We start from the raw sequence: 16,872 nt of genomic DNA on the forward strand, positions 1-16,872 counted from the left end.
GTTGCGTTCCAGGGATGTTTTCATGTCTGTTGATGATCAGGGCTGCGCTTCTCGCTCTGTAGCGACTAGGAAGCTATCATGACCTGAAATACACTGGCCGCTGTAGTGCTCTCAGGCTGTCAAGACCGAAAATAATTAGGCATCAAAATGAGTTTTTTTTTATTCATGTCATGAAACTCAGGAGACTGGGTAATGTGGTTAACATGCTCACATCATGAATTTTTATTACATCATTACATTGATACAAATGCAGAGTAGAAGAGAGCAGCGTGACTGGAGAATACGGAGAATATGCCTATCTGCAGCACATCACCCCGCTTCCCACAACGCTGCCGCTCTCAAATTTTTTGTGCATTTGTAACAAACACAATGAAAGCCAGGAAATATGTTTTTATGTTGCAGTAACAAAATTTGTACTGGAGTCATAATCGATGCCTGCTGTTTTCAAATTACACGTTTTATGGTTTCTGTGACTGTTATCGGTATTCCTTTAGTGTTTTTTGGACGATTCCCTGGTGGCTCTGACAGACAGGTGGGCTATTATACACAAAGCTGATTGGCCCATCTGTCTTCCTTTAAGTTGCTTTTTATTCTTTCCCAGTGTGTCAAGTAGCCTATGAAGCACACGGCTGAGTTTCATGACCATTACACAGGAAATTTATAATTATTTACTACAATCTTTAAAGGGGCAGAAGTAGGAGACTAACATCGGCTAACATTTTATGGCCATTGCTGTGTCCCATTGGCCTGGCTGTGACCTCTGGTGACCCCGACATTCCACAAAGGAAAGTGTCTGATATTAAAACAGACTGCTTTCATGCCCACATAAGTAATATCATATGCTTCACATCAGAGCACGCTCCATCTAGATGAGATCCCACTGTACACTAAGGGTCACACACATGCATGCACACACGCACACACTCCCGCAAACCTATTTAACGGTGGCAGATGGCTGGAAATAAACGCACTTTTCGAATGCCACCTTTGGTCGCTGGACCCTCTGCACTTACACACGGGGCATATCCGGGCTTTATCAGAACTGCATGCTGACCATCGACTTGGAATCCTGGTTTTACCCACATCCCACAAATGCAGGCCTGTAAACTCCATGTGGAAAAAGGCACAAATAAATGAAAATTTTGGTTCCTGAGTCAAATAGAAGGCCTTTCGCTAATACACACCACACTGAACCCACAGCTGGTCTTTGCTTATTTTTATCACCCTGTAAAAGAGGTTTTACACTGGCACAGTGAGCATACTCAATTACCCCAGCTCCCCAGGGCGCGAGGCAAACACAGATCGGCTGGCCTGGGTTTATTTCACTGTCCCACGGCAACCTCAAATTAGCGAGCACCCAATGCCGTCAAACGGGAGGTAGCCGTCTCCCTGCGACCCGCATCCACCCCCTGAGAGCTCTGTGATGGGGAACATTCTGCTAGCCACACAGGCCTCATCAAAGCCTAGGTCTGGGCACAAAGCTACAGGCCCAAAGAGCAAGGTTCACCTGTCCGGCCGACACTGGAGGTATGATCTAACACAGCATAAATGTCCTTTAGTGTCAAAAGAAAAGAGATTTACTTTGTTAGAACTGGACAGTTCAGCATTGGAATCTAGTACATATGCAAAGAAACGGTTTCTAAAAACGTATTTCTGGAGTAATGCATGCTAAAATATTTTTAAGTAGCAAAGTAAAACGATAACAATTAGGCACTTTTAAAAAAAATTGAACCAAAAGTCCCAATTTCAGTCGAGAAAAATGTGCATAAAATTTAAGCAGAACTCAGTGGGAATTAGAGTTCATTAATGCGTGGCAGAGACAGGACAATGTCCTGCAGTGTGCTTCACTTCTCAATGCTACAACAGGCCATCCTGCAGTGTGCTTCACTTCACAAATGCTTCAACAGGCCATGGCGAAAACAGCCAGGTAGGAGGGGCAGGCCTGTAATATGGGGCTGGGGACACATGTGACGGACCTGTGATGTGGGACACTTTGTCTCACTGCCACCCCCCTTTGCACTGCAATGCTCCGGCGTCTGCTGTCATCTTCCGCATCTCTTATGGCGTATTTATTGATTCTTATTAATAGACTCTTGACTTAAAGTGTGACCCCATTAGATCATTCTATCTAAATCCAGTCATGAGACGTCCTCTGGTTCCCAGGAGGGATGCCGAGGCCTGTCACTGCTAATCAGCAGGAGCCAAAAGCCAGGAAAGTGAGAGGGGCGGGGGGGGGGGCTTTTTGGGGGGTTAGCCATAGCTTAGCCAAGCCCAGAACAGTAGTCAGTCCCTATCAAGAGAGGCTCTCTTTACATTAATAGAGTGACCCCGTCTCTTCCTGTTGTTTTTCCAAATTAAAATGTTCCTCCTCCCTAACACCTCCCACGGTCTTGCTCCTCACCCAAGCCGCTGCCCTTTGTCCCACTGTGAATGGGCGGGACAAGGAGCCCAGCTCAGTTTTTGCAATGCTGTTTTTTGTGCCATTATGCTGGTGTGTCGTGATCTCTCCATCAGCTGCAATGGTCCACAACCCCATGTGCTCCTCTGCTGGTCTCACTACAGGGTCTGCAGTGTGAATGGCCGTGAATGACGACAGAAACTCACACACGCGCACACACACGCGCACACACAGACATTCACTAACTGATGTCTCCAGTGTCTTGTTTGCTAATTTCCAGCTCACTAAATATATTGCTGTGATAAACAAACACAGTGTGGAGCGTTCACAGCTTCTTTGTTATAATTCCCCCCATAGCAGGAAGTGATGTTTACGGCATTAGCGCTGACAGAGGCTGGCAGAGCAGCAGCAGAGAGAGCCGGCGCCGCCGTGTGTCGTAATCTGACCTGTAACGTGGCTGCTTAGTGCAGCAGACTGCCTTTGTGAGATCGCTCCCTCATAACACGTCACATCAAACGATCTCATTATCTCCCCCGTCATTTGAATTCAGTGCAGCGATTTCTAAACTCTGCACAATTTCTGTCAGCAGCTGAACAATGTGGAATAACAATTCCTCCCTGCTCATTGCTTTTAAAAACCTTTATTTAAATAACAGATGTCTCGCCCAGCTGAGGAGTGAAGAAGAAAGCTATTCACATGAACTAATAAAACATTTTATAATCTGCTATTCCTTGGATGAGAGTCAGACCACATAACACGCTGTATCATTTGAATTATTATGGTTATAATGCTTCTCTGAGCAGCTTTCTCTGGTACTTCTGTTAGCAGAAGAACATTTCAAAATCTGAAAATAGTCTTCCCTTGAAGTCACACATATGGCATTATGCAACATCCTGTTAGTGGACACGTCCCAGTTCGACGGGAGGAACCGCTGTGTACGGCGATAGCGTATTTGGTATTTTGGTATTTGCTTCAGATCACCACAATGTGCTCAGCATGAAAGATATAAATCAGGACATCAATAATGCCAGCATTTAGAGCTTAGCGACAAAATGCTGGGGGAAAAAAGCATTTCCTTCCTTATTACAGTGTCTAAGGCACAATATTTCAGTGTCTTTCCATACACAGCAGGTACAAAGTCAACTGAGCCTGTCCCTGGACAAACGGCAGACGACTCTGGGGCTTTGCAATTCACGTCCGCCACTGTCAGAGGGGGGAGCTCCTCAATGTCGCAGGTTTCCTTTGCACCACTCTCGACCGTTGAGCGGTGGCTGTTCTCCTCCCATACCTATATAAAACGATGGAATCGTTTGCAGTGAAGGTGATAAACCCTTTTGTTTTGTCTGTAATCCATCACACGCGCTGTCAGGCTCTACAGCTATAGCGGGTTTTTGAACAGCCCTTAATCTGACAGCTTCATGCATCATAAAGCGTGGAATAGAATCAGATCAAAGTGGCGGGAGTCAGCAGCGGATTGATGCGGTTTGCGATCCCGTTTGTATCTTCATACTGGCTCTGACACTTCACTCGGATGGAACTTTTAAAGGCAAGTGGCTATGGGGAAGCCTGCTTTGGGGACTCCCCTGACTGGCGTTAATACGCATAACCTTTGTGAAGGTGTAGGCTGAGTGACACGTGAGATTACGCTAGAGAATATTTAACCGTATGTGCTTATATTTCCGAGGCGTGGGGCTAGCAGCGGAAACAGTCGCCAGGCGTCTGGGTCGAGCTGTTAGGGCTACAGGGATGGGCAGATTTGCCAATATATTCAAGTAACAAATCAAACCCTCTACCTGTGTTTAAAAAACCAAGACCTTCCGGTGATATTTAAATTCGAAAAATATTACAATAGTAGCTATTATTCCTTAATTTGCCTTTCAAGCAATTTTCCTTTATTTTAAATAGCAAATTATTATTACATATACATGTATGGTTGTAATAAACATACAAACTTCATACAGCAGTTATCAAAAAATAATGCCAAAACAGATATGATTACACCAGAGTGATAGAACATTGCGAATCAAAGAAGTATCTGACGTTTGCTTGGATAACACGCAAGTATCACTGGAATGTGATGTGGGTATAATGTCCAATTCCCCTTCATAAACCTATGGCATGTTCTTTTTTAGAGACATAAAAAATTAAAACTGAGCTCAACCTCAATGCGCCACAGATTATATTAGGTGTGTATGAACAAACACAAGGGAGAACTAATGACTGTCAGTGGCCCTCAGCATCACCTATTGGTGGGCGAGAAAAGGTTTGAAAGACTGCAGGGAAATAAATCAAAACCCTCTATGTAGAATTCATCTGATGTGATTCACCTAATCCCTGTTTTCTAAGAGAACAAAAAACTCTGTTTATCAAAGGCTTGCATGAAAGTCTGCAACATGGTCACTTCTGGATTTTCCAGATGTTCTCTGTCACTCATCACACATTTCAGACTCACGCTGCTCTGTGATCAAACTCTGGCTTGAAAAAAGCAGCAATGGTCCCCTGAAAGTATAAGGATCTGCTCAAGGGGAAACGATAGATTATAATATAACACAGAAATTTCAATTCATCTTTCTTTATAAATTCATACAGTGCCATCATATAGCACAACTAAGACATACATTAACAAATACTTCTAACTTAAATCTTTGGCTGAGAGCACTCTACTCATCCCGGTTACTGCGCAACCACTGACAGGGTGTTACTAATCATTAACTTTCCTATACTGGGAATTTTAAGTAAAATATTCACCATAAAGACCTTAGTAACTAACCACCTGAATGACAATATACAATATTCAGTAGAGGGAATAAGGCGAGAAGTCGTAATTATAATTACAGATTTTAGCAGCGTGCAGCCCGCCGTTCTCATTACTGAACGCAGGCAGTGTCGGCCTTTGCCTCGCACCAGACTCAGTGTTCCTGGCTTCCCCTTCCAAAGTGAAATACAGCAATGCATTTATACTAATGCCCAGACCTGTTATTTCAATTGACCTCTCTCACATCAAGCTGTCAATGACCTCAGCCCAGGACATAAAGTTCTGCACGCTGAGGTGGACTCCATCGTAATGGGCATTTGTTTTCAAACATGGCCTTTAGGTAAACGTAGGACAATTTGGAGAAAAACTCAAATTATGTGACAGGGCATTTAGCTCAAGTGCATTTAAAATAGCAGTAGCCAGACAGCCAGGAGCAGTTATGGAAATGACTGAAGAAGGGTGTGGGGATTCTATAGTGAAATGGGGGTTAGGGGAACCACAGTCATTCCTGAGCTATAAACCCAACAAACAGCCCTAAAATCATCTCCTCTTTGTGAGGTGTGTCAAAGAATGCTTTGAGTTTTTTCACTTGTATTTAGCAAACATGAAAATTTAAATACACTCACCAAATCCAGCGGTTTGGTGCAGGTAGGAGAAAAGGATCGAAACTGCTGAGAGATCTGGACTGGCTAAAAGCAGCAGGAATTCCTAGCTCAGCCATTAGAGTAGGTCATTATTTATACAATCTGGGAATATATGCAGGTGCTGTCCTTATTTCTTAAAGTGCTTCACTGATTTGTGCTGAGGCATTTGTGGTGCTTGAAAAAAGAACAACCAAAAACTAAATCATCAAAATTATGTCCACGGAAGTAGAGACATCACAAATAATAAATATTTCCGCATAAGAATGATGATGAATGTGGTTCTGCCAGAAGTAACTGCTGTTTTACTACAAAAATCACTTTTACTTTTTCATCATATTTTACTCTGCTTTTCTATTAGCTTGAAGTTTTAAGTACGATATATAGTACACACACAAATATGTTCATAAATATATAATCTTTGTGCATTTCTGATTCCATACCTATAAAATAGGAAAAAATACAGAAAAAGGAGCCATTTCCTTATTAGCTGGACAGATGCTGTCTGGTCTCCGCAGGCTGAATACTGCACCCCCTCATTATGGGAACCAGAACTACGATCTCCTGCCTACTGCACCTCAAAGGAGAGTCTCCACCATGCCGTAGTCAGGGCCTGAATTGTTCAGGTTGGGTCTTGGATGTAGGACCCGTCATTAGCCCTTGTTAACAGAGTGTTAATGTCCTTGTGTGTTTAAACGGTTTGTTCATTCCTTTTGGTAAAAACATTAGTAATGGTTTGGCATAGACTCGCAGCAAAAAAAAAAAAAAAAGAGGACTGTGCCAATATGTAGACCATAACCCCAAATTCCACAAGCCATGCAACAACTTCAAGTGCAAAGCTTTCCTCACATTAACGAGAAGCTCACCAGCTTTTTAGATTTCCCTTGTCTATTTCAAAATTTTATGTTAGCATTCAGCACGGATGCATTACACATACTTGACGTGCGTGTTTGGAGTGCATCAGAAAAGTCTCTCTCATAATGTCTTGACTTTATTTTGCACACTTCAGAGTTAAGGCTTTTTTTCGATGTGCCTGCAATATCTGCCCATTGTATGATGCTGTGCCATACGCAGTCTTGATCCTGAGAGGAGATAATAACCGAAAGAGAAAAGAGACAGACAGACAAAAAGAAAAGATGTCAAAGTTAAAAGCAAATAGATATTCTGCTTTTCAGTGGTATTCTAGTAGACTTCCTTGTTAGAATCTTTATAAAATTTAGATGATGTATCAGAAGGCCACAAGGGCATCTTTGATTGCAGAACTATAGCTAAAAAATACATTAGTAACCGTCCTTGGCTGTGGAACTGAAGACCAGAAAAAACACCACATCTTCACCCTGTGTGTCTGGAGACAGACAAATAAAACTTCTCCCTGTCATTTTCAATTTTACTGATCTAAATGTACAAGAATGGATGGTGCCTTCCACCAAAGGCTGTCGTGGGGAACCTCGTTTGTTTATTTAATGAAGACGGTGTCAGACTGCATCTTTGTCCCTGCACTTGAAACAGTGGCAGGTGTTGGTGGCAGATTTTGTGAAACAGGGGCTCTGAATTAACAAATTCAATTTACATAATATCAGCGAGGAGATAGAGTACGTCCCTGGCAACATGTCGCCCTTCCCTGTGAGCAGATGTCCACACATGAAGCAGGAGAGAGGACTCAGGGCTCAAGTGATGTTTCTTGAACTCTCAAAATGAGCAAAGGCCAAGACACTAATGAAGTAACACTCGTTGAGCCCAATTCCATGTCAAGTGGGACATGAAACTAAACAGCCTTATGGTTTTAAGTTCTGTCAAGATCTACGAGCACAGTTACCAGGATATGCTGCGTCTGGTTAAGATCAAGTGCACTTTGTAAAGGGGGATCCTTCTTTGGATCCTCATTCTACATGGGCTTAATAAATTGCTAATAATTATTTTTATGAGATGCTTTTTTGGCTACATTTTTCTTGGGCCACATAAATTCAGCTTAATTACAGTGTCAGGGCAGATGTGGAGAGAATATAATAATATGAATTCTAATCATACGCATTCTTAGCCGAAAACAAACCTCTCTACTTCAAACGGAATATAAACAAAAGGTGGAAGAACATACTTAATTCAAATGGATTTTTTTGCATATTCAATAAAAAACAAACCACATTACTGACATCAAATGTCAGCATGCACCGCGCAGAAAGCGTGCTGCAACATTCGTGGTCAGCGCACGGCTGCGAGACACACACAGCTTCCGCCGCTGCAGTCTTGGCAGACCGAGAGCCCCACTGTGTACATTTCAAATGATTCAATTGCATGAATGAGCATATGCTCGTCTACGCATCATAAGGTTAAATTATGCATGGAGTAATTGGATTTTGTCTCCTTTATTGAATTTGAGAAACAGAAAAACACAATATAAAACAGATTTTTAATCTATGACCTTTTTCTGGATGTTGTTTCCGTTGGCTAATTTAGACCAGAAATATAATTTGTTTACAATAAAGCTACATAGATAGTTACCTAGATTGAGTAAATCAAGAATTTAAAACCAAGATTTAAATAGAATGTAAAAGGTGCAAACAAAACATATGGATTTATATAAACAACATACAATAAAAGTGTCTATATACACAAAATATTTGTAAAAATATTTACATCAGTATTATTTTCATAATGATGTGTGTAATGTACCATTTAGTGTATTTTTGTGGAACAGTAGATTTAAATCATTGATGGAAATGTTGTGTGACCAAGAATTCCATTTCAAAAGCATTGTCTGTTTTAAATAGGGCAACTGTACTTGTATTGCTCACATACCCCACTGAAGCAGAGGCATAATTGCTGTAAGAGGTAAACCCTAAAGTTAAAAGAGTGCCAAGTGCACTAGAAAACAAGTATGTCTTTTTTCAACACAGGTGTGCCAATGTCAAACTGCACTCTCCCAACTGACACATTCTGATGCACATTTGAGATGTTTACTACTAAATATTGATAGACATCTGGTGTGCCATTCATCCATCATCAAAAACAAGCAACTCCATGAAGTGGGTCCAGCCCTTCGCTTGCAGTCGCCCAGCACAGTTCTGCAGAGTGATTGGCTTTGCCATGAATTACATCTCTGGCCGCAGCACACTTTCACTGTTATTTCCGGGATTAACTGCCTCAAAGGCGAGGCATTTTGGCAAGTCCTCGCAAGCATATTAGAAGGACTACTGGGATGGGAAGAATATGTACTCGCCTGACACATTTGTCAATAGGAAGTAGTTGGCCAAAGTGTCCAGAATGTTGGGAGAAGCGGCCGCTGAACAGAACAAAACTGACATCGTTTGGCCTGTTCACAGTAAACCGAGATAAAATTGCGCCCTGTTCATGATTCATTCTAAGAAGCATCACACGCAAAAATGATCGCAGGCAGGACTGCGATCTGTTTGAGGCCACAGGCCAAAAAAATCCACTAAAGAGCTACTATGAGGTTTTAATGAGAAGCTGGCATAAAGCAGAGTAAGCAGAAGAATTCATGGTCCGTAGCAATGTAATATCAAATTGGTATTTAGGTGATCAAAGATAAACAAAATACTGTAAACATTCAGGATCAGAAAGGTGCATGAAATATATGAGAGAGATTGGTATTTATACCCGATTTTCTTCAGAATACATTTAACACTGGGCCCTTGTAGATATTATACAGAGTTTAACTGAAAACATGGTGGGGAATGTAGCTCCTTAAGCTCTGGCAGTGAAGCATTCCTTCATCACATTAGTGAAGAACCTGGAAAACAAGAGGCTGGTTTACTAGACAAAAAAAAAGAATAAAATAAAAGTCTTTTGTCTGTTCTTAATTATTCATGGATGGGAGGGAAGTAATTTCTCTTTTGTTTTCGTCAGCTGACACATGCCCAGGTAGGTACACAGACAGCGTGTGTGACATGGGCTGGGGCGGCCGCGCGCGTGCTGAGAGACGCGCCTCTCTCCCCGGCACAAATCAAAGAGACAGCGAGTACAATAACCCACAGGTTGATTTCAAATGATGGGCTCTTCACATTACGAGAAAAAGAACGAAAGAAGGAAAAAAACAGAGGCAACAGAACAAGCACCCTGTGCTATGCTCTAATCGCTTCAAATGAGGTAATGAATGAGACGCGGGCGCTGCCAGGCGGATCCCCTGTTCAGCAAGGTGCAGCACTTGTTTGTGCGAATGTCTGGCAATTAAAAATAATTGGGAAGCAGGTTTGCCTCTAAATCTTCCAAGAGTGCCAGTTATGATCTAATGAAGCTTCATTAGGCATGCTGAAAGCTGAGAGCGCTGTATGACAACAGCAATTAGGCAGGATCATAGGCAAAATCATTAAAAAAATAGCCCGGCTAAGATTAGCTTTTCACGTAATGACCAATTCATTAGCTAATTGATTTCTTATTAGTTACAGGCAAAAAAGCCTGTTTGGGCTTCTGCACTGCTAATTAACAGCATTTACACCATTAGTCAATCGGCTAATTTTCGGGAAAACAACTTTAGGTCGGAGCGTAGCTCTGAGGCATCAAGCCGTGTACTTTGCCTTTTTTTCTAATTTTGTGATGGGATTTTTTCATATGTCTGAGATGGTCGCTGCGCATTTTGTGCAATTACTTTGATCAGTTATAAAAATGTCTCATTTAGTAGATGGAATACACATCTTTGTTTTTATACAACATATATTTTCTATTTTAGTGTAACAAATGAACATTTATAAATTAATTGTACTAATTAAGCTGAATTATTGCTTTAGGCATAAATTATGGCTTGCTGGGATAAAATCTCCACTCCATAGCCATTATGATATTAGTTCTTGCCGTCCAAAACTGAGTAACATTTTCGAAAACACACGCATACAGCTATATAAGGTGTAGGCTACATTCCATCTTACTTTACAGTCGGACTTTGAAGATTGCATTTTGCTCTGAACCCACCAACAGTGACTAAGAACATATGAATTCTCTACACTAAGGCCTTTTTGCTATGATTAAAATAACATTGAAGAATTATTTCAGAACTAGATTTAAAAAAAAAAAAAAAAAGCATCACTCGAGGACATATCAAAATATCAAGCAAGAGAGAAATTTTAACCTATGGTGTTTAAAGTGAAATAATTTCAAATATACAAGCCTGACGACCACTCTGACAAATAGCTGAAATATGACAGCTCTGCCGTATGCAACCGCTATCTCTTCACTTTGTGTCTCAGGTCGTGTTTGATGGCACACAGCTCAAAATAAAGCCCTACCTCACGTGTCACAGCAAATTTACCATTCTGGAGCTAGAAAGCCAAATGCTATGACAGGTAGTTTGATTGTGGAGCGTTACATAGCATCCCCCTCCCTTAACAAGATGGTCTCTATGCTTCTTTCAGGGGTTTGGGGAAAGAAAGGGGAAAAAAGAAAAAGAGAGAGAAAAGCAGCCTGAAATTCACTGCCTCCCATGGAATAGTGCCCAGTGATGGGCTTGGAAGGGATCCTGTTGGGACAAATGAGGACATAGGAGAGATGAGGAGGAGTCCTCTGGGCCTTCAAAGCCAGCCCCTCGCCAGAAGACACGGCCCCAGGGTGCTCCCTAATTGTTTCTCAGATAACCGCGCGGTGCAGTGTACACACACACAGCCAGGGTGCAGCCCAGTGTTAAGGCCCCCACCCCCACCACATGCAGCAAGGTGCGTGGCCCCCACGCTCCAGCCTTTTCCCTTCAGCTGCTACCACAGGGGCAGCAAGTCAACCACAGGAGGGCTCAGGAGTTTACACAAAGCGTGACTTTCAGGGATTTTCACTGGTACGACTTAAGAACATTTCACAGCATTCTGTGTTACTCGGGTTAGGATGATGGCTCTCTAGAAGGTTCCATTTTATGTGGCCATTACAACATGTGGCCGGTTCTGGTCTCACTCAAGGGGACTCACAGTGGCAAAGATCTAATCCGCTAGTCAATGCCTGAGCCCAAGGGGACAGAACACAGCATGACAGATGGAAGTGACTGGTGGTTCTGCTCAGAAACCCATCCACAGATGGAGCCCCACCCTCTGGCCCCCAGCCTCTGGCCCCCACCACCCTGGAGACAGGAGTAACCAAAGACCTAAGAAGCCTGGCCGCTTTTGCCTGCGGACCCCGCATCATCTCCACTGCCTCTTAATCAGTGCTGCCACTCTGTATAATGTGGCTAATTAATCCTAATGAGCAGAGCTATTGGTGACTTCTTGTTCATAAAAAGAATGCATAAATCACCCTATATACATTACAGAAACAACATTCTTTTAACTACTGTAGAAAAGACAACTTGGAAAAAAAAGCACAATTTAATTGCACGACAGAGCAAGTGTAGCTTGCAATATAAAGCCTGGCTGTGGTCATGTCAAATTGCTTTGCAGTCTCTAACTGACACAAGAGACCCTTAGACTGTAATAACAGTACAGATAGCACACGCTTAAATGGACACTTAAGAAAAGCGCATTGGTCTCTAAAGGCATTGTTAACATGCTGGGGGATCTTCAGCCAGGGACGGTTTGATACATCTCCATATTAACCAAATGAATTTATGCTACAAGCAGCAGCTTCTGCAGCTCTGCTCTGCCAGGCTTTGCACACCAGAGGATACTATCCGGGTTTTTTGAAACACTGTTTCTATACAATAACATAAAATAACATAAGGATACACAGCATTTGCTACGGAATGGAAAAGGCCATTTGACAGCTGCCAAAATATGTTTTAATTAAACAGAGATATGTTCTATTATTTGATAGATCAACTGGTACTGATATATAACAGTTTATACATTGGTGCTGTACAGAATTCATCAGCTGTGTCCTGCAATAAACCAGAAAATCATTATGGACCAGATTCTTTATTTTCTCTGTTACAGAACACCGGGACTTCTCCTTATTCAGGTGCACTATGGGCAAGGCCAAGAAATGCATGATGCCGTCACCTGTAGACTGAGCAAACAGAAACAGCACCTCTGATTGCCTTTCATAAATGATCTTACAAGGTATTGATTCACACTTTACTGTGCTGTTTGTTCTTATTTCCCAAGAGACAGGGTGTAAGGATTCGGATGTCATCAAGAAAACTTTGCCTTAACCAGGACTGCACATGAATACTAGTGTTTTTACTGTATTTAAAAATGTTTTCACATGCATAGAGGAATCAGGCAATATCATTGTTACTTATATTTTAATTGAGTAATTTTGTAAAAAGTGTGACAAACTATTAAAAATAGCCAACACATCTGCAAAATCTATCAAAGTTTCAAAGACCAGTGCATATCGCTTTCAGCTCTATGCTTGTGCCAGTTTTGGAACAATGAGAAGCAAGAGCCACTAGAGGATTCATGATGAAACACTGAGACTGACAAGGCAGATGAACTGGTCACAATGCTGAACTGGCCATAATGTGGAATTGCCAGCTACCGTGGTGGAGTTTTCCGATGGGTCTGGACCCTTCATTGTCTCAAAGGATCTGCAGATCAATAAACGGTTCTGCATCTAATGTGTAAAATTTAAAGCGCAATTTTGTTTCAAGTTGCTGTAGCCCAGTTAGAGACATACAGTGCAGGGATCTTCAAAATGCAGACTGAGGAGTCATAATTAGCTGAAAACACCAACAAGCTGCTCTTCTGTCACGCCTCATTAGGGCCGCCACAGCTACCCGGCTGCCTGTAAGAGCAGGTTCAGGCATTTGTAAGGTGAGGTCCTTAATTCACCAGGATGCTCCCTGGAGGGACTTCAGCAGCAGAACACAATGACGCTGGGGGCGCTATGGGGCATAAGGACTTGGCACATATTTTTTTAAATGGGAGTCCATACTGGTTAGCTGTGTGATGCAATATACGAGTGTGTGTGTGAAAGTGTGTACGAGAATGCGTGTTTGTGTGTCAGCATACACATATGCGGCCATAGGTGTGTGCATGTTGGAGGTTTGCACATATGAGCAAGCAAGCATCCATCTTCGATTTCCCTAAAGAACTATCAATATATTGTATTTTCCTAATCAATTTGCCCTAAATTTCAATAGTATTAGTCTTTTAAATATCATGTTTAATAGCACTTATAAAATGAGCAAAAATTTGAATAAAAAAAAATTATACATCAAGACTGCTGAGGTTAACAGGGTAACATGTCCTCTTGCCATGTAGGATTTAATTGAACCTTATAAATATTTGCCTTTTTTGCCTTTAACCTTGTACAACCTGCCTGAGATGGCTGCAGATACATGAGCACAGAGCACTGAATGCAGCACCCCCAGTGAAGGAACAAGTCAGAAAGACACGCCATTTGTTGAGATAGTGCTCAGAGACAGTGTAGTGCCAATTAAGCTGATAAAAAACCTCGGTAAAGCATTCTATCCACTCAGCTAAACTCTCATCTACTGCAATGTTTACACACATGAGTATAAATCAAAACAGAGATGCCATTGGATCCTTCTATGCTGGCAGAGAAATCCACACAGAGAGGCCGGCACTCTGCGCACTGCACACCGAGAGGCCGGCACTCTGCGCATTGCACACCACAGAGGCCGGTACTCTACGCACTGCACACTGAGAGGCCGGCACTCTGCGCACTGCACACCACAGAGGCCGGCACTCTACGCACTGCACACTGAGAGGCCGGCACTCTGCGCACTGCACACCACAGAGGCCGGTACTCTGCACACTGCATACCACAGAGGCTGTGCTTGCTTTGCCAGTCCAGATACCATGGGAAGACAGCATATTGACTTAAGGCAACCCAAAGGACTCTCGTGGATTTACATGCTGCTGAAGTGAACCTGCTATGTGGTTTTAATCTGTCCTACATGTAACCCCTCTCGTTTTAACGTGCACAGAAAACATTATGCAACAAGCCATAACATTAGCCTCATTCCAACTATTTTTTATTTTTTAACCACTAAATACCAAAGAAACAAAAAACCTCCAAAATATTTTATAACGAGATCATAAGCTACTGATATACGTAGAATATTCCATAAAATATGAAGATGTATTATTAGTTGTAGGATGGCTCTGTAAACATCTACCTGAACGCCATACGAATGACTGAAAACATCCAAGCATCCCAAACGGAGCCACGCCATCACGTGAACGACATTAGATTCAGTCACAGTCCCGTAAAGACTCCGGTAGGTAGCCTTTGGAAATGAAAGGAGCCAAGTCCGGCTTAGAAAGAAGCTTTAGAAAATGATTCTGTTGGAAAGATGACTAACTAAACAGAAGGAACTATACTATTCCGCTTCAGAGTGAGGTAAATGGAAACAGTTCAAAGCAAATTTTACAAATCATAACGAAATTTTAAAAACTTACATTTTAAAAAGATATTTTCACTTCAGTTGGATACCAAACTGCAACGTACATACACTAAATGACCATATGAGGATTGGAGGAGAGTGTTCGCGTCTTCAGATGTGCACAGCTGTTCACATACAGTTGCATTTGGGCCATAAAATAATTCACTCAACGTGTTTATTTTTTGCAATGTATGCAGTAATTTTCGTAGAAAATATCTGCAAACGTCACGTTTCCCTACAGAATGACATATATGAATCACTCCAGATAATTATCATATGAGGATTGGAGGTGATTGCTCGTCATTTACCCGCACATAAGATTTCGTTTGCGACCTGCAACGATGTCAGTACTGGCGCCGGATTCTACGAGAGGCGTCTCAGCTTTTAACGCCCCGCTCTCTTTATTAATAACCTGCACGAGGACGTAAATCGTCGTAATACCATACAACCAGCGACATTTCATTGCTCTTGCCAGTGCATCTGCTGTTCAAACAGGATGTAGATAAATTACTGCCTTTTCTTTAGGCATAATTTTAGAAGCGGTCCCAGTACACCTACATGTTTATTTATTTAATCGTGGTGTAATATCCAACTAAGTAAAAACTAAACTAAAATTTTTAAAGAAGGCATTTTATTTAATTTTGCCATAAACAGCAAATCGAATGCATGGCCGTTGCCGCATTACTATACATTTTAAAGTAAGACGGGAGCTGCGCTCGGCACAGCCGGGGCCAATGATACCAACGCCAGTTGTTTAAGGAAAGGGAAATAATTCAGGCCAATTATTTCTTAAAGCGGCAGCTGGCATTTATGAAGTACCCTCACCACTCAAGCGTATCAAAAGAAGTGCATGGAAACACAAAGGCATAAAGGGACTTCTTATGCATCCCCAAATCTAAAAACTTAACACACTTTTTATTTAAAAAGCACATTGCTTACTGAACGATTTCGCACTTTGTGCTGCGTTTATGAGGAGCTCTTACCTTACACTACACAGCCAGATGTGAATGCGCGGTGTTTCCGCTATAACGTATCGCGCCCTGACCTTTCTCTTGTAATTAATTCTGTAGTATAATTTAAAAAATGCATTTTCCTCAATTTTCATTTTCTTTTTTTTTTTAAAGTTAATGTAAGCATAATCCTAACGAATATTAAGTATTATAAAAAGTGATTTACACTCCAGACACGGACATTTAAATACTTAATAAGTTAATACGTCACTCGTAATTAAATGTGGTAAAAATCAGTTTTGCAATGACGAGAGGTATAGAAAGTAAGGCAGACCTCGGTTACTAATTAGTTTCTAAATAAGGAGCAGAGCTTACTTTCAAATATATGCTGAATAGGCGGGAAACTCCCCATAAATTATTAAATTAACAAGTAAATAAATGCATATATTCAGCACGGAACTTCAGTTGTTTCTGTAATTGTAACAGCATCCAAGCGAACAGGCGTTTGCAGACAGAATCAGCACACAGCAGGAGTAATAACATGTTAATAAGACGTATGCGTTGTATGGCTCCTTCTTCATTTGGAAAAAATTATCATTTTTGAAACTTGGATTAATTGTTTCTTCAATATCGTCATAACGGCGTTTCGCGATTCTTGTATTCAATAGACTTAGTTTTATTCCCAATGTCAAATAAAGATGCTGCATAATAGCGCTTCGCTCTTATTGGATATTTTAAGGATAATAAACTAACGTCAACTTAAATTTGAGATGAAGAACTCGATATTATATTGATTACCTTTACGCCGGCTTATAAAATGTCTTAAGTTACAACCTATATACATGGTA

The 16,872-nt window shown here is 41.5% G+C and overlaps 1 long non-coding RNA gene across 4 annotated transcripts in view; it reads right to left on the bottom strand.

Annotated features, from left to right (window-relative positions):
• Window positions 1–3,058: 3,058 nt before the first annotated feature.
• Window positions 3,059–16,872, bottom strand: part of LOC111838237 (uncharacterized) — a 37,470-nt gene continuing 23,656 nt past the window's right edge. The window contains exons 4-6 of one of the 4 annotated variants that reach the window (XR_011982714.1): window positions 6,238–6,876; window positions 5,780–5,971; window positions 3,059–3,686 (exon numbers count right to left, since the gene is read on the bottom strand). This is a non-coding gene — a long non-coding RNA (uncharacterized lncRNA). Of the gene's footprint in view, window positions 3,687–4,294; window positions 5,972–6,237; window positions 6,877–16,872 lie in introns of those variants that run through there. The other 3 variants (XR_002836833.2, XR_011982719.1, XR_011982712.1) reach the window with 3 other exon arrangements.

The sequence above is a fragment of the Paramormyrops kingsleyae genome, chromosome 1 (assembly GCF_048594095.1).
Source record: "Paramormyrops kingsleyae isolate MSU_618 chromosome 1, PKINGS_0.4, whole genome shotgun sequence".
NCBI classification, from domain to species: Eukaryota; Metazoa; Chordata; class Actinopteri; order Osteoglossiformes; family Mormyridae; genus Paramormyrops; species Paramormyrops kingsleyae.